This window comes from Phaethon aethereus, assembly GCF_964289735.1.
Source record: "Phaethon aethereus genome assembly, chromosome: 18".
In the NCBI taxonomy this organism is placed as follows: domain Eukaryota; kingdom Metazoa; phylum Chordata; class Aves; order Phaethontiformes; family Phaethontidae; genus Phaethon; species Phaethon aethereus.
In genome coordinates this window covers 11,707,619-11,728,086 of record NC_138594.1, presented here as the reverse complement: position 1 = coordinate 11,728,086, position 20,468 = coordinate 11,707,619, and positions in this window count along the sequence as shown.

Genomic DNA, 20,468 nt, shown 5'->3' with positions numbered 1-20,468 from the left:
GTAAACAAGGCCGGCCGTGAGCTTGCATGGTATGAACTCCAGGGTACCTACTCTGCAGCCATGTCCAAGTTCCCCTGTTTTGTTTCTTGGAAATGCAATCAGCTCTGAATCTTAGATTTCTCCCATGCTGGCAACAGCAAGCTTTTGCCTCAGACGTCTTGCCTGGAAACCTTCCAGTGAAACTGTACTTTCAGCTGCCTTGGTTATTTCCATATTAAACGCTCCCGCTTGCAAAGCACTGTCCTCTCGGATGGAGACGTACGTGCGCTGCGCGCAGTTGTGATAACTCATGGCACTAATTACAGGTATCCGTTTCTTTATGGGATACAGATGGGCTACCCGGGGACGCTGCTGCTCCCCAGGTCCCTCTGCAGAAAGGATCTGTTTCCATAACTCTGGGGTAATTTATGAACTTCCTTTGTCTTTTTGGCAGCCGGTCGTACTCAAACTGATCCGCTGCGACTCACGCTCACAAGCGTAATGCACTCCTCTCGCTGCAGCAAGTGATGCAGATTCATCAATCAACCCTACATCCATTTATCGACTCAACCTGTTCAAAGCCGTCTCCTGACCTCCGGGGAATCCCTTTTATTCTGAATTAGCTCGTAGTTTGATTTTGCCTTTGCGGTGCTCTCTGTGCTCTCCCGTTAACTCCTCTGTTTCAGCCTTGCTGTAGCAGAGGCTTTGCTGTCAATCACTGACGGGACCGGATGCTGAGAGCGAAATATTTGGGAATAGTTATTTTTGCCTAATTTGTTCGGCTCTCACAGTCCAGCACGTGCGTGGCGATGGACACCAAGCAACACATTGAGGGCAAGCTCTGCCCGCTGGGCTATAGCTGCCACCTCTGTGTAGCTGCATCAGGATTTGGGAGGGCTTCCCTCACTCCACATCACTGTGAGTGATTCCATGAATAGGTGTCAACCCCCCCATATGCCTTAATAATAAAGGAAAAGCATGTTTCAGCAACACTTTTTCTTCCTTCATTATTATTTTATTTATTGTCTCTCTCTCAAAAAAAAAAAAAGATGCCGTAGCTAAAAATACTTTATGACACAAATGTTAGATTATCAGTTCCTTCAGGGTGGTAAACAAGGGAGAGGGAATTACAGTTTGAATTTTGTGCCCAGTAAGACACGATTTTGGTCTGTTTTTAGGAGTGCCGAGCACCTTCATTTTCCAAGCAATTCGAGCATTGTCAAACATTTCTGAAAATCAGGGCTGAGCGAGGTCAGCCTGGATTTCCAAAAACGGGGAGACTTAACTCAGAAACCACTTGTAGCTTAAAGATGCCTTAAGCATCTCGGTCACCTTCCCTGCTTCTCAGCACCTGGAGCACAAAGTTGAGCGGAGCTTGTAACCAGCCCTAACAGTGGGGCTCCAGCAGAAAAGAGGCAACTAAACGCACAACATCCCCCAGGACCTGCTGCCGCGGCTGGGACCAGCCATCTCCACGCTCTCGGGGAGGAGGCAGCTGCAGGAGAGCGCAAGCGTCGGAACCAAGAAATAAAACCATCTCCAGCAAAGAGAACTTTTGGACTGAAGTCGAATTGCCTAACGGAGATCTCAGCAAAGCCTCTTTTCCTCAGTTTTTTCGCTGTAGCAAGTAGACCCCACTCACGTCAGGACGGGTTTCAGTGCAGCTTCCAAAGGCAGAAAGAGCGAACAAAAAAAGCTGGACTGAAGAAGATTTGAGGCATCATAAAATGCTGAAAGTACCGATGGTTTTCAATAAAGCGATCTCGATTTATGATTTCTTTTTCAAAAGCTTGATTATTATATCAATTATTAATTGATCTTGATTATTCCTGGGATATAGTTAATAAAAAAAAGCCAACAACCAACCTTGAAGGTATTTTTGTCGAATATTTTCATTCCTTTTCCAAAGGAAATAGTTGATTTTATAACTGCAGATGCCTCTTCGTGAGCTGTTCAAGAAAAATCCCATGATTTTTCCATTCATTAGCCAATCCAGGCTCACTTTTGCATCCACAGTAAGGTGTTGCCATTATAAAACTGGGACACAGTGTTTACATTTTTACGATGCGTTCATAATTAGCAATTTTCTTCAACGTCCCTCTGGGTACTAATTAAAAAGCAGCTGATACTCAATGGAAACTTTAAGAACATTCTGTTTTGAGATTATTCTGCCAGTATGTCCCATATTTTCTGCTTTTTATTAAAACTAAGAGTAATTCTACAAAAACAAGCTCATTATTGTTTAAGATGAGAGCTGGTGCTTCCGCATACTCCCCAGCTGAAATTGCCATGTTGCTGCATGACGTCATCACAGTACCTGTAGCAACTAGCTCTGACGCCACAGTCCTAGAGATGTGATCCCAGGTGGGAAATGAGCAGCTGGAGCAAATGAAACCTGAAACAACGGCGCAGTAGACAAATGAACCCCTGAACATGCACGCATGTACACGAGGAGAAAAAGCAAAGACAGGCTAAGCACAAATATTTTCTTCCAAGACGTCCCATGAGCGAGCGTTCAGAGGGCAGGCTTTCGCGGGTCAGGCTTACTGGCAGATTTTCATAGCTGCAAAAAGCCTCTGTGTTCCTGCCGTGCACTTGTTTCCTTGCTGCTCCCGCAGCGTACGCACAAGTGGCTCGATGCGTGGTTACTTCTGCACTCAGGACATCTTTGTGCATGAGAAAGTGAGGCAAACTGTCCAGGAGAGGAAAATACCTCGCTGAAAACACCATGCACGTGGCATGCTCGCTAAAATTATAGCAAGAAATGGGTATTTTTTTGTATTCCCTCATACATGGGAATTCATCTGGGACGATGAGAGTGTTTCCACCACACAGGTGCCTCCCGTTTTCCATCCAGATCAAGCCTGTAGACTCCAGCAGAGGCCCCAGTCCTGCAAGGTACTAAGAACCCCAATATCTCATGGGTTTCCACAGAGCCGAGACCAGCCTGCTCCTCACTGAACATCCATGGCCACCAGCAGCAGAAGACCCTCTTGGCTCATGTAGGCCTTTGCAGGACTCCATTTGAGCCAGCGGGAACCGAGGTTGGAGACCCTCAGCAGGTCTCTAGAGAAGCCTTTCTGATACCGCAAGTTGTTATTTATGCCTCTAACTCCAGGTCTGCTATGCAAGTCTGATGAAAATTGTTCATCCCCAAATTTCATGTCCCTGGAGAGGATCCCTGTTTGGCTAAAAACTAGTGAAATCTGTCATAAAGTTGGATCCCTTCCACATAAACACTTACACGTGAATAAGAGGAGGGCTGTTAAATCCATCTGTGTGTAGCATGGGGAAATTTTGCTTTATGCTCTGCCTGCATCCAGGCTTCATGGCTTCATTGCCTGCTAAAACAACAAAACAAAACAAACCACCCCCAAAAGAAGTCGTGTGATCACTCCAGAGTCCTTGGACTGGAAGATAATTCTGAATTAAATGAAGAACCTTTTGTTTACCAAAGGCTGGCGGGTACTGCATCAGAGCCTTTTGCCTTTTCTCTCCCGATGGGTTTTTCACTGCTGGTAAGCTGATACCATTCCCATGTTACACGTGATACAAAATTGCTGCAATATAGCATTATTGTCACCTTTTAGCTTTGCAATTCTCTTGCAACCTGCCTCTTCTAACTTGGTTTATCTGTCTGTCTGCCCAAAGGTAGGGAGGAAGCAAGACATGGGCAGAGAGTTTGTTTTTCCCACTGGTTGACAAATTTCAGGCTTAGGAAGGGATCACTGTGGGAATGAACTCAACTTTCTGTATGGCTCAGAGATGGAGCCCTGGCACAGGCTGCCCAGGGAGGTTGTGGGGTCTCCTTCTCTGGAGACCTTCCAAACCCGACGGGACGCGTTCCTGTGCAGCCTGCCCTGGGTGATGCTGCCTCGGCAGGGGGGCTGGACCAGGTGATCTTCGGAGGTCCCTTCCAACCCCCACCACTCTGTGACTCTGTGATTCTCCTCTAACTCAACAGATGGTTTTGGAGGTAGGACCATCTTCCATGGGGCATCTCAGCTTGGCAGAACAGTTTCGAAAGAATTTTGAAAGACCTCACCGCTTCTCTTTCTCTTTTGCTCCCTCCTACAGCTATTTTTGGATTCAGTGATGTTGCTGTTACTGATTCTGGCCAATGCTGCTTTGCAAAAGACCATTTCCCTGCATATTTGCCCAGCATAAACATAATTGTGCAAAATAGAGCATGCACTTCCAGAAGGTCTGAGGAATTGCGGAGAAAAGGGGAGTTGCTCGAAGCATGTCTGATGAGACATCTTGTATTAACAGCAAAGACTTTCTCAAATAAGAAATCTGGCTGCAAGATTTCAGTGTCTCGGGCTACTGGAGCAGTTAATGAGTGAGGAAATAAATAATAGATGGAGAGAACACGCTCTGCAAAGCAGATTGGTGTTTTATACAAAAAGTAACTACTGCATTTAGCATCCTGGTATGACATTTCCTGCCTTACACATTAATGAAACATCAATACCCGCTTTGTATCAGTTCTTCGGGGAGACATATCCCAAATTCACATGCCTGGGCTGCTGCTAAACAGGGACAAACCAGACAAGCCTCAGAAGAAGCCACTCAGTACAGACCAGACAGAGTCCTGCTCGTAGCCAGCCTGAATTTTCTGAGTGATATATCGAGCCTGTGCAACACCAGGACTGTCCTTTGCTCAGCAAACATCTCCCTTTTCCCATCTGCGAGGGCAAAGTTTGGGTTTTTTTGCCTTTGCAACCACTTTCAGAGACTGCTTAAAATTTAAAAATAAAACACAGGTTCTGCGAAGAAAACAGGTGCCTGCTCATTAATTCCTCATCACATGGATTTTACAGCAAGTGGGGGGACAATGAACACATGGGAAGACATACGACTCTGATACTGCATTGTTTCTTATATTTTTATATCAATAAACACTGACTCACCTTCAAAAACATAATCCAAAGACAATAAAGGGAAGTGCATAGGGATCTCATGGTCTTTGCTGACTTTGTTTTGTTTATGACCCCAAAACGCTGTAAAAGAAATATCCATAAGCATGTCCTATGTCTGCAAAACATGGACTACAGTCCTCTGTAAGAGCTGAAAAATCATGTAGAGCCTCTGCTTCCTGACACAGAGAGCTGCAAAGATTGTAGGGTAATAGCTAACCACCTCAAGCTCGCACACAGAGTTGATTTTTTCTAGCTACAACTTCTTTCAGAGAATGAAAAAGTACCATATTTTTCTCATTTGTCTTTTTCTTTCCCATCAAATGCTGCATTTCATAACATTTGAAATGTTGGTAAAATGTATTTCCGATCCTTAAAGGGGACCATGCATGAAATCAACTCCAAAAGGCGCCAGCAATGCTCATAACTAGCAAACATCAAAGGGAAACGCTCTTCTTCTTGCACTGCTTGCTGTAAAAGCACTAAAACTCCCACTTCAAAGCGGATCTGCCATGCTGCGGCGACGGGCGTTAGGAACACGTCCCGAGCGCGACGTACCGGTGTTTTGATGAGACGCGACGGAGAAGTGACCCTAAAAATACTGTGCAACCACATGCGCTCAGACAAAGGTGATGAGATCTCAAGCTTCACGCCCTGATCTCTTTTGCAGGGAATCGGGAAGGACGTCCAGACGTGCAAGACTGGGAGATGGTTTGAAGATCATCTCTACGAGGTGTAGACTATCGGCAGAAGGAAGGAGCCGTGGGCAGCGATGCTCCCGTCCAGCATGGCAAATCCTTCCTTGCGAAAGTATCACTGCATGTGAAAAACTGCTCTACGCCCCCAAAAGTCAGTGGGAATTTCTTGTTATTCTCACCAACACCAGGATATCACCTTACATGTCCTAAAGCTTACCAAAAATCATCAGCAGTTTTCTCATTACAAAGAAAAGAATGAAAAAGGCAGAGCTTTTCCTATAGGCGCTATTGGCTTGTGATGTGTGAAACCCACGCTGCCAGGGCTTAAACTTCATCCTTTAATAGCCTTCATCTGAGCTCACATTCACGTATTCCCACGAGGCTCAGGAGGATGAGATGTAAGTACCTCGACTCACCAGCCAAGATTAACTGCACAGCTCTGAGCGGGGTTTTTTGGTGGCAACAAGTCCTGGACGAGAAGTAGGTGACGGGGAATAGTGAGAGCGGAGTCTCCCATGACACATCCTGTTACAAGCCACAGCCCGAGCAGGGGCAGGGACCGGCTCTAGCGGATGCCGCCCGCCAACCAGGCTGCACCCCGGTGACCGTCTGCCCGCACACGGGGGTCCTCTGCTCCCCCAGCGCGCAGGCGTGGGGGTTCCCCGTGCACTGGCTGGCGACCGTGGCTGCTGCCGGCTCCGCCGCCGAGACCCCCGGGCGTTCCCCTGGGCCCTCCTCTTCCCCGCGAGGCCGCGCTCGCTCGGCCCGCGCCGATCCCCGCACCTTGCCCGCGCAGGCGTGAGGAAGCCGCTCGCTCGTCGGTGACAGCTGGGCTGGGGGCAGCGGGGCTTCAGGTCCCCGCTCTCAAAAAATGACTCGGCTGGTGAAACAGAGCCCTCGTGCTGTCTGCGGTAGCTCTTGGTACTTTTACCTGCTGTTCCAAGGAAAGTGACTACTTTCTTTTCCTTGATTTTCCTTTTATCACAGGCAAACATCCCGCCCAAATTTCTCTACGCCTCTTTTTTTTTTTTTCCCCCCTTCTTAGTTACCACATAACAAAAATGTTTCTCTTATATTAATTTTGTTACTCAGGCAAAGTAAACCATCGCTCCTCAGTATGTCATATAAAAGCCAGAAATGGAGTGACTCAGTCATGCAGGATTTTATTTAAACCATTTGTCCTGTGGTCAGAGTAGATTAAAGGCAGATCAGGTTGCCCTCGGAGCAACGCTGGGACAGCGAGAGTGAGAGATGTTGGCGCTTGCTGCTGAAACCACACGCAGCTCGCGTGACTGCGGCTTCCTCCGGCCGCTCCCGCCTCCCGCCAGTGCATCCCGGTGCGGGAGCACCTGCGCGCACGGGGCTGGCGGGACCAGCGTGTCGCCAGCCCCCGGCACGGCAGCGCCGCGACTCCCGGCGCCGGTGGCCCCGGCCGGTGCGTGCCGGGGATGGGCAGGGCGGGGGGAGGAGGTGGTGGGGAAGCACGTTTTTTAGCGTTTCCGTGTCCCTCTGCGTACCGGGGGGTACCTGCCGGGCTTTTCGCCTCCTGCCGCTCAACTGCGGGAGGGTTAAGCGGTCTGGGAGCGTGGGGCGGGTACATCAAAGGTTTGGGGATGAAAATCCAAAGCCTCATAGAAGATCCAAAATAAAAATACATGTGATAAACTGGCCGTTCTCTGCAGAGACGTCCCTGCTGGACCGCAGCGATTGCAAAAGGATCCAGGCGTGTTTTAACTGATTTTAATAGTTGCTGTTACAGTGTCACCGCCACGCGCTCGGTGCAGACTTGGGGTGAGGCGAAAGACGGTAAAACCCAAACCCGCGGCAGGTGCCCCAGGCCACGGTTTCACATGGTGACGCGCTCGGAGATGGTGCCGGGTCCTCTCCTCTCGCCCCCCATCCCACCGAGCGAGGCTCTCTGCCGCGCCAGCACAGCTGGCCACGCGATTGCGCCGCGAACCAGACTGGGAGTTGATCTGGCTTTAGAATAACCCAGCAGCAAAATAACATTTGGTTTAATTTTAAGGAGCATCATTTCCCTGATCTGGCTCGCAGGACGTGCCAGCACTAGAGGAGCGGGAGCCGCGGGACGGGGAGGGAACCAGCCAGGGAAATACGCCGAGCTGCTATCGCTGCAGGTAGCCCCCGCCTGCCCCAGCTCCAGGAACATTAACCATTTATTTAGAGATTTAATTTAGGGCTTTATTAGCCCTAAACAAAGCACTTACAAACCCGAGCCATTCTTCTCTCTCCATTACGTGGCAGCTCTGACAGCAGCTGCCCAGGGTCTCTTCTGGCTCTCTCATCAAAACACAAAGCACAAAACCACAAAAGTGCTGTAAAAAGAGGGAATAAATACAAACCTGCTGTGTGAACTGTTGCCGGCTGTCCTTGCCATGGCTAGAAAGGGCATCTCTAGAGGCTTATATATACATACATGTGTATATATATCTACATATATGTGTCTCTCACGATGGAGGCTGCCTAGCTAAGTCCAGGCAGCGCCCACGCCGTGCACCACAGATTTACGCGAAGCTTTTCTCCGAAATTTATCAACCCAGCAGCTTGCATAAACAATAAGTTCCCCCATATTAAAAAAATATGTTGAAGGCTTTGATTAACTGCCTGGTCTTTCTGAATCCACCCTTTAGATCCAGGTAATGGGGCTACAGTCTGGGATGCATTCTGCTAATGTCAAATCAACTCATTACCCTAATCCTCTGAGAAAGAGCCTGGCAGCCTTGCATGGATTTTTATTACGGATTACAACTCTTGTGATCAGTTAATCCAAGAAATTACTCAATTCTTCCAGTTTACGAAGTCAAAATATGATTGCTCTTCAAAGAATGCAAACTTGTATGAATTAATCGCTTCATCTAGGGATATAATGGTTTTTACTAATTTTCTACAAAAATATTGCCATGTGTGGGCTCTATAAATCTGTCTCACCCTGTTACTAGTTACTTTCACCAGATGCTTTGAACTTTTGCAAAAAGTTGCTTAACCAAAAAAACACAGCTGCCACATGTTGTAATTTCCTCTTTGGGGGCATCTGTTACCGTCTTTACAAAGGTTTGGCCCACTTTCCTGAGGATTTTTTCTGTATTTGCTGTATTTCTCAGTATCTTTTTAATTTTATCCCAGAAAACGAAGCTGCTTATTACTGTGTTTTCAGCACCTTCCTAATACCCTGAAGGACACGGTTGCGTAAACTCAGGTTATATTCAACACTTAGTAAAGAAATCAGATTTCCAAGCCCTTCGAACTCTGTCAGCCAAGTTTTCCACTGCGTATCCAGTGCCTGACTTTTCGTCTGACCAACATTGATCCTGAATTCAGGGGAGGAAAGGAGAGAGGAAAAACATCCATGAGACAATAAAATTTGAAAAAAATAAAATAAAATATAAACGTCCCGACGTGAAATTTACCTTTAGGTTCTGCTGCCCAAACGCTTCCCCTCGTGCTCGTGAGGAGGGTTATTTTCGGAGCAGGTGGGCAGGACTCGGCCCATGTTCCTGATGACAAACGCTGGCGTTCCTCAGGTGACCTCTGAGCCCAAGACACCCAGTGTTTTGCTTAAGCTGCACCTACAAAATGCGTCCGCAGAGGCACAGACACCTTCTCCGTTGCAAAACAAGCAGGCACACGCCGAAAGAGATAAAGCAGCAAGCAGAAGGCTGCGAAGATGTCCGCCCTCGCACGAAGGGGGTCTTTGAGCTGGAAATAAGTGACATTTAGGCTGGGGTGTCGTGCGCCACAAAGCACCGTGGGAGCACTTCTGGTGTCCCCCCCGGCGGGGAGCGGCCATCGGGACCGCGCCCGGCCGTGCGCGGGATGGCAGCGGCGCTGGCGTGGTGCTGCCGCCGCTCGGGTGGGCGACGCGCCTCGGGGTGCCGGCGGAGTCGGGGGGTGCGCGGGGGGAGCGAAGCCTCCGCCTGGAACGACACGTTGCCCAGACGTTTGTCTCGCGATGCGAAACTATTTGCAGGAGCGTGCCGGGGTTACGGCCGCATCCCCTCCTCGCCGGCGCGACGCGCGCGGTCGCACGCCGGCTGCGGCTCCCCTCCGGCGTCCGGCGGTGCCGGGGGCTGAGCGGCGCCCCGCAGGGCTCCGCTCTTCGCTCTTCCCGGCCCAGAAGCTTCCCCGCTCCTGGAAAAACGAGCGAGGTTTGGCAGGAAGGGCGCGAGCCGCGTCTCCGGGAACCACCACCCGCTCCTCGGGCTTACTTGGAGGCTCCCTCGCCCTCGGCCGCCGTGCGCGGAGGCGAGTCGCGGCGGGTTTCCAGGCGCCGCGGCGGGACGGAGGTCCGGCGCAACAACCGCGTGCCCGCGCAGCAAACTGGCTCAGTTACGCCGTCCCTTCTGTAGGTCGCATTAACGAAACCGTCTAAATAACCAGACCCTGGGGGCAGAGGAACCGCGCTGCAGCAACGTGCAGTTTCCCAAGAAAACACAGAGTAGTTCGAGGAGCTCAAGCTCAAGGATCTTGACTCATTGTTTTCTAACTATACTTGGGGATCTGTTTTACTGTGTGCCCTTCTAAAAGTTTCTTTCTCTCCTGACTAGTATGAGGAGCGAGTGAATTATTTTATTTGGCAGATATTGCTCATTTCTCCCATTGTTTTTTTTTTTTTACTGGCTTTTTTTTGGTTGCTGTTTCTTTCTTAAACCACAGATAAAATTAGCTGAGTGTGAGTTTTGTTTTGCCTTTTGCAGTTTGATTTTAGGTGGAAATCTTGTCATCATCCCTCCCCCTGAGGACAAGGACCTGAGAGAGGAGTGTGCATAAGCCAGAGCTTATCACCTCCTTCCTGCGAGGGAGATGCGTCTCAGGTTGTCAGAGCACTGCTAACTCTGAGATGAAACATCAGCCTGCAAGTAAATGTTTGACTTTTCCTCTTGGCTTACTCTTAAAGAAATCTACTTTTTTCACCACAGCTAAAGCAAATTTGGTCTAAAAGTTGGCATGATTCAACAGGAATCGCCCGTACCATGAATATCAGGGTGCAGAGGCTGAGGGGTGCAAGAGGAGCGGCCCCAGCTACGTGGTCCTTCCCTTCTCCTCCGGCAGCTCCCACCTGAGCCACCACCTGCCCCGTCCCGCAACCGACTTCCCCGCAGCTGGAGAAGTAGCAGAGGGGTGGACCTACATTTGGTGGAGTCTGCGGTGTCCTCCACCTTCCTCGTTTCCATTGCACTGACTAATACCTCCAGGATTTTCCTATCTCCCCATCAAGGCTTATGGGCGCGATTTGTGTTGTGTCTGATGTTGCTATTTAGGGTTTAGGTGGTAATTACCAATAAGCACAAAGGGAATTATTAGACAACTCTGTATCCCGTGCAACTGCCCATTCATATAATCCTAGGCTTAGTATCCGTGGTAGCTCTGCCCTTGGAGTAATGCGATATTCTGTCAGGATTGCAGCAGGACAGTTTTTTCAAACACACCATTTTGTGGAACGCCAGCATGAAATTTGAAGAGGAAATAGGGAAAGAAAGGACAGCCTAAGCTCCAGGAGCTCAGCACCTCCAAGAGCTGGGCCCTTTGGAAGCAATACCCGAGCAGTGGTCCCTGCTAGCCTTCTCTTTTAACGATCCATTTGACGACAATTTGCAGAAGCAGACTCTGTAATATAATTAGTCTTTGACTACAAAGTAACTGCTGTGCTGCAGTGATGTTGAGAAAAATATGCCTTCTGGAAAATGCTTTGTCTTATAATACGCTGCTCTCCTAATATGTATTCTAGTAACAGTGTAAAGGGGAAAACCATTTGGAAGGGTATGTTATTTCTTGGTGCTTCGTGTTGGAATTCATGTCACTGTAGAAGTTATTATTGTAATAAAAAGTAAAAATGAGTTCTCAAAATACACTATAGCATATTATTCGGGACAGCCCGTAAGCACAGCCTTAATGTTAAGCACATGCATGGATCACTCTGAAGTCAAACCAAAGACTTCTGCTGAGAATAGGGATGAATTTAAGTTAGCTGTTTTCCTGACTCAGGACTCCACGCCGACCCTCCAGATAATATAAAAAGACAGACACAAACTCCTGGGGAAAAAAAATCCTAATCGTATTAAATCAGTGGTAAATTCCCCTTCACCATATTGCAAGCCCAGACTTCGTCGCTCGTCTAGGACAGAGTAAATTACTGTTATTTGTTTTTAGAAACATTTCTGCTCTAGCTGTGAAGCCAAGCATGCATGTGGCACTGCACTCATACGCTCCTTGCCGTTGCACAACACGCACTTCAAAGGCATTAAACTCCATCAAAAGGGATTAAACTGCAGCTTTTCATTGATTTGCCTCTTCTACAGGTATGTGCAGGTCGTTCCAGTCCCTCTTGCTCCGGTGGCTAGAAACCTTCCCAATGCATCCAGGGTCAGTTTTGCCTTCTCCCATAGCTCACAGCTCCTCGCACTACTTACAGATTCGTCCTGATGTATTTCGAACCTTCATTGTACAGGGCTGAACAAACCCAATCTCTCCTATTTTCCTGTTATAGGAAGAGTTCCGTGTTCCAGTCACCTAACAGACCTTCTCTGAATCAGTTCTAGTCTAAATTTCTTTTTCTTGAAGAGAGTCACCAGAACGGCACAGCTGTTAGAGATGCTTTTATCTAGACTTTGTGCAACGACGAGAATATTCCCTTATCTCTCTTAGAAGTAATTGGGTGGACGCATGGAGAACTGAGTTTGCTCTGTTCGTCAGTGCATCATGTCGCAGTGGTGGTGTTGCGCCGTAAGCGTGTACTGCCCCATCTCCTCCTTTCTGGTTTCCAGTTGATGAAATTGCGTCTCAACCTTAACTGTGTGATTTTTTTACTGCTTGCACCTTATCACCCCACTCCCGCACCTCTGCAGCTTACTAAGCCAGAACCTCAGCCCGGGATCTCCCTGCGCAGAAGTTACCTGGGTTTCCTTATTTCTTTACTTCTGATATTCTTTATTATTATTATTTAATCCTATATTCTTTATTTCTTATATTCTAAAAATAGCCTCCGTTGTAAGACTATAATAAATAATTTTAGAGTGATGCTTTGGACGGCGTCCCGCTATTTTCTTATACGTCTCAATCGACGACCAGAGTCACGCTGGAAGACTCCGAAGGCGGAAAGCAACGTCAAGCGCTGCGTTCGGCTGCTGAGGATGGTCCACGCCGTCGTTGCTCAAATACTACTAGCGGAGAAGGGAAGCCGTAATCCGGAGCGCCGCGCGCGCCGCGCCTCGCGCTGCCTGCTGCCACCCCGGCAGCAAAACACATCCGCCACCGGGAGGGCGTTTTTAACGGTGGGGGAGGAAGGCGTTGCGATGATGTTCGTTTGACAGGGCATTTCGGGTGTACGGGCACGACATCAGGGTCTCCTGAGGTCCTTGCTTCTCAGAATAGGAGGAAGGCTCGCTTGGGTGTTGTACCTCAGCTACCACCTCTGGGTTTACACATACTCCTGCAGTAGGTTTCCTGGAGTTTTCTGTGTTTTATTAAAGATTTATTGTGTTATTTTCATGCGGAGAAAAAAACCAGGATGCCTTATACTCCGGAAATACTAGTAAGACCACAAGAGCCGCCCCACCGGGGCAGATGAGCTTCGACACCAGCATCCTGTCCCTGAGAGGTGGCTGCCGAGGGGGGGGACACACAGTGACCCCATAGGAGTGGCTCCCAAAATGCTCTTCCAGCCCCAGCAACTGCCAGCTCGGGCACGTCCCGGCCGAGAGCATCTGCCCCACGACTCCTCACACAGGCGCTGCTCCACACCTCCGGCATCCCGCGGTCCCGCGGGGCCATGTGTCCACCCACGGCTCTCCTCAACCGCTCCTGATAAAGGGGGCTGAGACGGTAACAAAACCACAGGTGACCTCGAAGGAAACCTGACAATCCCTGACTTTTTAAGGAGCAAATGCAGGAAAAGCAGTAAAGCAGATTATGTGGCACATGAAGACTGTCTGATTGAAATTCTGCAACTTAGGGTCAGGTTGTTCAGAAGATTTTACAAAGTACAGTAGTCACTCATGCAAAACATTTTAACAAACCCTCTGTATGGCATTTCGCATCAAAAAAAACCCTGCCTATTGGAGTCGGAACAACGTATCTGATCTTTGATCTGGTTCAACTTCCATCGTCCTGAATTCGGGGGAGAGAAAAGGTAATACTTCGGAAAGATTTCCCAGCACTGAAGTTTGGGAAGAGCACGCCCTGCCACGCAGGGATCTCTAGCAGGGGCAGCTGGTGCCACCGAGGCCAGGAAAGCCGATCCACCCAGCAGGCGAATTTCTTTAATAAATAATGACCACAAAACAATGCCCACAGATGCACCCATGCGAACTCCTTTAAGGCTTTGGCACCGTATACGAATTGAAATGTTTCATTACTAAAGGCTTTTAACTGAGATGATGAAATAGGGATGCAAAGTAGATGGAAGGCATGTCAGCAGTAAGTCTCCTGCGTTTCGCTTTTTATTTTTAAACGTAGGTGGTTGTGTAATACTTCCCCAAGAGGTGAAACAAGCCACTACTGACCCACACCTACACGCCTGGCGAGACCTGCCAAGACCACAGCTCTGCAAAATCCATAACCTCTCCCTGCTTTATCAGGAAATACAGTGTGTAAAAACCCATGCTACTGCCAGTTAACGTGATTCAAAGATGTATTTCTCATCCTTTCCATCTCTTCAAGACAGTTGCTCCTTACAAGGACTCAGGCAAAAGTCAAGAGTGAGGCGGCCTTCCTTCCTACCGCGCAACTCGTCGAGATACTTAAAGGAATTTTCGGAAAGCAAACGCGCTCCGAGCATCAGCCTGACGGAGGCAGAGAGCTGCCAAGTTATTATTACAGCATTTTGTTATTATTTAATAGGAAGCATCCCAGACGTCTTAACAAATAGGAGTCCCTTGCGGCTATTTTGCACAGTATCTCTTGGATCCTGTGACTCAGCGCTTTATCAACAGAGCAATGATATAAAAAATAAGGCTCGAAGAGGCGACGACCAGCAGCTGCAGCAGATCAGAAGTGCTGGGTGCGCTTGTCAGGACAGCCTTGGTGGGTCCTGTGGGAGCCACAGGAGCCCCCGGACCTCTGGGCTTGTCCTTTCCGACACGAGGGTGTCCATCCTGCTGCCCAGCGACGAGGCGCTGCACTGACGCCGGGTGAAGAAGGTAACGCATCTGTCTAAAGGAAGACTCCAGTCGTGCTAGCGCGTTTCCCGACCTCCTCATGGTGGCCATATGAGGGATGAAAACTGGTTTCACACCAGCATTTGCTGACAGCAAAATATAATGAAAAACATTTATATGAAACAATGTAGACCACATACTAATTGGCATTTTATGTAACCACCCCGAAGATCATAAGATTTCAATTTAGCATAGCTAATCACGGCATCGATTGCGTTCCCCCAGAGCCATGCATTACTCCGAGGGCGTACGGCTGCACCGCTGGCCTGCGGCTCCAAATCACGGCCGTGGATGCATATTCTCATCTTGTCAAACCCTTCAAAGCAAAATAAATACTGAGCGCAGGAAGCTCGACGGTGGTGGCTGTGAAACGGGTCTTCTGGCTGACTCCCAAGAAATGGAGAAAGAAGGAATTAAAATTCAGTCCAGTCCGTTGAACTCGGCAGCCGTTGGTGTGTCAGTAGCTGTGAGGAAGCCTGAAAGTCTCTTTAATCCTCTCCAAGGGTACCTGGGCCCCGGGACATTTGGACTTCACATCCTAGGAAAAGGCACACAAAGAAAGGCAAATGCAAGGGACAGGAGGACATGGCTGTTGGGGGACAGGAGGACACAGACAGGTGGAAAGCCGGCAGTTTCTCCACCTGCTGTGTCGGTGGTTCTGCGTGGGACGGCGTCCTGGCCGTCGGTCCAAGCCTCACCCAGGACATTTCTTCTACAGCAATGAGCAGAGGCCCCGAAGCGAGATCTGAGCTGATCCCGTTGAAGCGTTGGGGCCGCGTTTTCAGAAATACAGATGTTTTGAAACGCCCAACCCCTCCTCTTGCTGGTTGGCAAGAAGGGCGAGCTCCCGACTCTGGCCACGTCCAGGGACGCGGCCGCTGAAGCAGCACACCCGCCGTGCGAGGCCGCACGAGCCAAGAGCTCAACAGAAGCCCTTGCTCGGTGGTTTGCACCGCTCACGTCTGAGACCCGGCATTACTTCGAGGCCTGGGAATGGAAACGTTTGTACGCGCTGTGGCTTCTCATGGAGATTGCCAGGCTGAGCACCTTGCTGCAGACCCGGAGCTCATCCCAGTGCTGTCCGCGAGGCCAGCAACAATCCATCATGGACCTCTTCTAGGAGTCTCCTCTTTCCACCAAATTATCTGCTAAGGAACCACACACCGATGCTGAACTGAATGAAATAATTTCACGTGCTGGTCGTGACCTGCCTCTGCTCTTGTGCAGGTATGTAAACAAAACTTAGTTGCGTCACACTTCAGTTTTTAAACTTCTGAGTCATTTCTGCCTAACCATCATTTCTGGCATAGCATCGCGGGCATTTTCTACCTTAAAAGTTGAGGTTTTTCTTTGCAGGAACCCCAGCTACTGTAGGAACCTTACTTTTAATAAGAATCAGGGGTTGGAAAAAGCAGCAGAGACACTTTTTCCCCCCTTTTGCAGGCTGGGGAAGGCAATGCAGCAGTTTGGCCCCGCTCGTGGTTTCCCCACGTGTCAGCCTGCTCCCCCGGCTACCCCCAGCCCTCTTTGCTCCATGTCCTGAGGGCCAGAAGCAAAAAAAGACACTGCAGAAAGTTTCGGTGGATTTCCTTTCCGTGGCTCCGCAGAGCCCTGGCACGGGGCTGCTCCGCTCCTCCCGCTGCAGACCTCCGCCGAGGGAGCAGCAGCACCTCGCAGAGAGCCTGAAACCTCCGGAGCTGCCTTTTGCCTCCCTCCTCGCCTTCCCCCGGCTCCGGCCCAGAGCATAAAAATACAACCGGTCACGCAAGAGAAACATTAAAAAAAAAAAAACCAAGCCAGGAGCTGCAGCGGCGGGGAGCAGCGGGTGCTCGGGCAGCTCCACGGCCGCTCTGCAGGGCCGGTACGTGGGCGGCCGAGCGCGAGAAAGTAGGTCCAAGGTGATCAGGGTTAAAAACAAACCCACCACGTCCCGTACCCGGGGTTGTTGTTTTCTTGTGTGAGGTTACTCAGGAAGTTTGCAGCAGGATACGCCGATGACCTCTGCTCGGGCGATGCTGTTAACACTTTGCTTACCTTTTCTCCCACAATGAACGGCGTGTTTCCTCCCTGGGAATCTGACTTGGGCTGCAGGTTTCCTGCGCTGGGGAGCAGCTTAACCCTTTGGGAGGTCTCATGCCCCAGCCCCCCCGGGCACCCCATGGGCAGGTGGGAGGGTGCGGGTGGGGCCCCTTTGCTCCCCAGCAGGGACACCGGAGCCAGGGCGAGGTGGGATGGGGTCTCCTTGGAGGTGGCGGGGCTGCCACGGCGAGGTTTGAGGAAAGGAAGGAAAATGAGGGAAAAGAGAAAAAGAAAAAATGGAAGAAACCCGCACTGGTCGATCTTTCCAGGCAGAAGGCGAGCAGCGTTTCAGCTGGGCGCTGGAGGGAGGTGGGCAGGTCCATGCCCGTGGGGATGGGCTCACGTTCAGCTCTTGTCTGAAGTCTTGTCTGAAGTGGGGATGCAGGCAAGGCGGGAGATGGGCTCAGCCCTTACGCAGGAGCCCAAGGATGGGCCGTGGGGCTGCGGGGTGATGGGGAGGGGCTCCGGCATGCGGACCTTGCCAAAAGCCCGAGTGTTGGGTGGGCTGCGAGGTGGTGCTGGAGGAGCTCGCAGGGCCTCTCATAACCTGGCAGAAGAAACGCTGCAAATAAATAACATGGGCATAACAGCCACGGAGCGCTGTGGGGACGGCAGCGGAGGACCCCCACCTCCTCCGCGTGCCAGGGCAGCCCGGCCCCGCGCGGGCTGGGGGACTCTGCCCAGCCAAGCACGGCGGTTCCCGAGGTTAAGAAAACGCTTTGTTCTCATCCAAACAAACTGGGAACAAGTTGTGTCGTGACAGTCGGACACTAATAATAACCGGGGGGGGCTTGGAGGCACCGCAAAGCCCCGAGGGGCTCAGGCTGTGGGAGACATGGTGCAGCCCGCGCTGCGCAGCCCTGCCTGTCCAGTTGGATGCCTTTGGGATGCCGCAGCAATTTGGACTCCTTGGCTGCCCGTAATGCTGTGCATTATAGGAGGGAAGGAAGGAAGAAGTAATGAAAAACAAATTAACAAATTGTTTGTTTGGCTTTTTTTTAAATTGAAAATTAAATGAAAGTAGAAAAAAAGAACAGCAAAAATTCAGGGTCTATGCAGGGTGCTCCGCTTAATGCCATGACCATGGAGATGCAGGATGGTCCATTCCAGAAACAGGCAGAGGTTCTATCACGTGGATGCAAAACAAAGGATCCTTAGCCAGAAAAACGATCTTCATCGTGGGGCGTCGTGTGGAAGGACCTCTCTGGAAGGAGCATGAGAGACTCCCTGAGAAAGCCTTTGCTTTGTGCCAAGAGGTGCTCTGTCCCCAGTGCTCACTGTCATCTTGCAGCCCCTACTAAGCTTTGGGCTAAATATTCAGGGCCTGGGGGGTGGAAATCACATCCTAGCCCCATATTTCAGCCCCTTTGAAACTAGAAGAACCCTGGAAGGCAGCCGGGAAATACTCTTCCCCTCCACCTCTGCAATACCTGCCGCAGCGTTGCGAGAAGGAGCGGGGCTTCTTAAAATTAAACCAGGCTCTGCCTTGGTTTAATTGCACTTTTGCTGGGGGGTGGCTGCGGGGGCCGCAACAATGGCTCGAAAACAGGCTCTGGAAAGAGCGACTCACTTGCTGAGCCATTGAGGATGTTGTTTATACGTTAGATCCTGTTTTCTTCCTCCAGCAAAGTGCTTCTCCTCCCAGGTGCGTCTCCCGCGGCTCCCCCACCACGCCGGGGCGAGAGGCGGCTTCCTGCCGGCGTGACCCCCCCGGGAGAGGTACGGCGTGACCCTCAGCCGGGGGGTACCCCCACCGCTCCGGGCAATGCCGCCTTCCCCGGGGAAGAAGCGCTGGAGCCTGGGCCGGGGCCGGCTGACGTTGGAAGGAGATAAATAAACTCCCCCTCGTCGGCGTGGCGGTGGGAGCAAGACCTGGGTTGAGCACGCTGCACGCTGCTGCCTCGCCCGGGTTGTCTGGGTGCGTGTGGGGCTCCGGGCGTCCTTCAGCCTCGTCGGGGACTATGGGGCAGCAACACTAAGTGTCCGGGGAGCTCGGGGTGGAAGGAGCCACCGTGGCCACAAGACCCTCCGTGGGTCACCGCTGCCCGGCCAGCCCGTGGAAAGCCCTCGGGAGCGAGCGTGAGAGCTCCAGGCGTGCACAGGGGCTGCCGATGCTGCGGCGTGATTTTCCATAGCAATTATTCCTGATGACGCTTCAAAAAGACAGAAAATGGGACACTGGTGCCGTTTCCAGCACATACTTGCCGGAGCTGCTCTGCAGGGGGGACACTGACTTGGGGGTACAGGCTAAAAAAAATTGATATTTCTAATTTTAGTGCAAGGGAGAGAAGCTTTGAGCCCGGGGGGGCTGCACAGGCGACACAGCGGTGCCAGGCATGAGGACATGGTGATGCCGCCAGCCCGACGGGCTCTTGCTGCAGCCTGTGATGCCCAGGAGGACCCTGGGCAGGACCCACCTCCCACCCTGCCTTCAGCATCTCCCACCTCACCGGCGGCCGAGGACGCTGCCCGGGCTGACACGTCCCCTCGTTAGGGGAGGGGAGATGGGAACCGGGACATGGGCCGGGAGCGCAGCAGCTGCCAACATGGGAATGTTTGAACAAGGAGCGAAACCTCATTTAAACAAATAAATAAACAAGCTGACATCCTCTGGGCCCAGGTTTATGATAATAAAAACAGAGCGCACAGCTTGTGGGAGGAAAATACATCGTGTATTTTCACATCTCCCGTTTCCTCCTAGACCGTCGCAAGAATTTCCTCCGTGTCCATCGCTTCCTTCTGACATTTTCGAGCTCAGAAATCCATATCTGAGCCCGGTGCCCTCTCCTTGACGAGTGACGCAGGAAGAAGCGGCTTTGAAGGACACCTCTCAGCCAGATTTTTGCGCCTGCTTGCTTTGAAGTGCTGGAGGCAGGGCAGAGAAAAAGCAGAGCCGGGGGTGGGAGCCGACCATCTCCCAGCCTGGTGTTTTCCCCTTTTTCCAGCCTCATAACAGCCCCGCAGAGCTGCGCAGAGCAGCGTGGTCCAGGTTCATTTACCCCGATGAGGGTCATCTCCAGCCCGGCTCTTCCTATTGATTTCCAGGGGGTTTTCAAGCATATCCCCAAATCCGAGAAAATAAGACGCAACTGGGACCTGCACTTGTGCCCCTAGTTGAACCCATTCTATTTTTTTATTTTTTTTTTTTAATTAAAAACCTCTCCTGCAGTTTGCGGTTGAGGAGTGGACAGCAAAATCCACCTCACCCGGCTGCCGCAGGGCGCAGCAGTCATTCACTCGGCGCAAAGCCGTGGGTTTAAGTGGGTAAACTGAGGCACCAAGCAATCGCCCCCCCCAGCTCCATCGCAGAGTCCAAAATAGACTCCGGAAACCTTCATTATTATTTTCATGTGAGGGTGCTTAAAACTACCTGTGCTTTCAAGAAGTGGGTGGTGAAGCATTTTCCCGGTGCCTCAGCGCCTCTCGTGCTAGAGCAGCGCTTGGTTATCTGCGCTCAGCTGTGAATGAGCCTGAAAAACTTGCGCTAAATCTAAGATTACAGTAAACAGGTTACAGAGAGGTGAGCTGGGATATCCTGGAAAGCCCCAGCTGCCCTGAAAAGGGAAAAAAAAAAAGATAGAAAAAATGTTACAACTCCAGAGTCTGTTAAATCGAGGTGA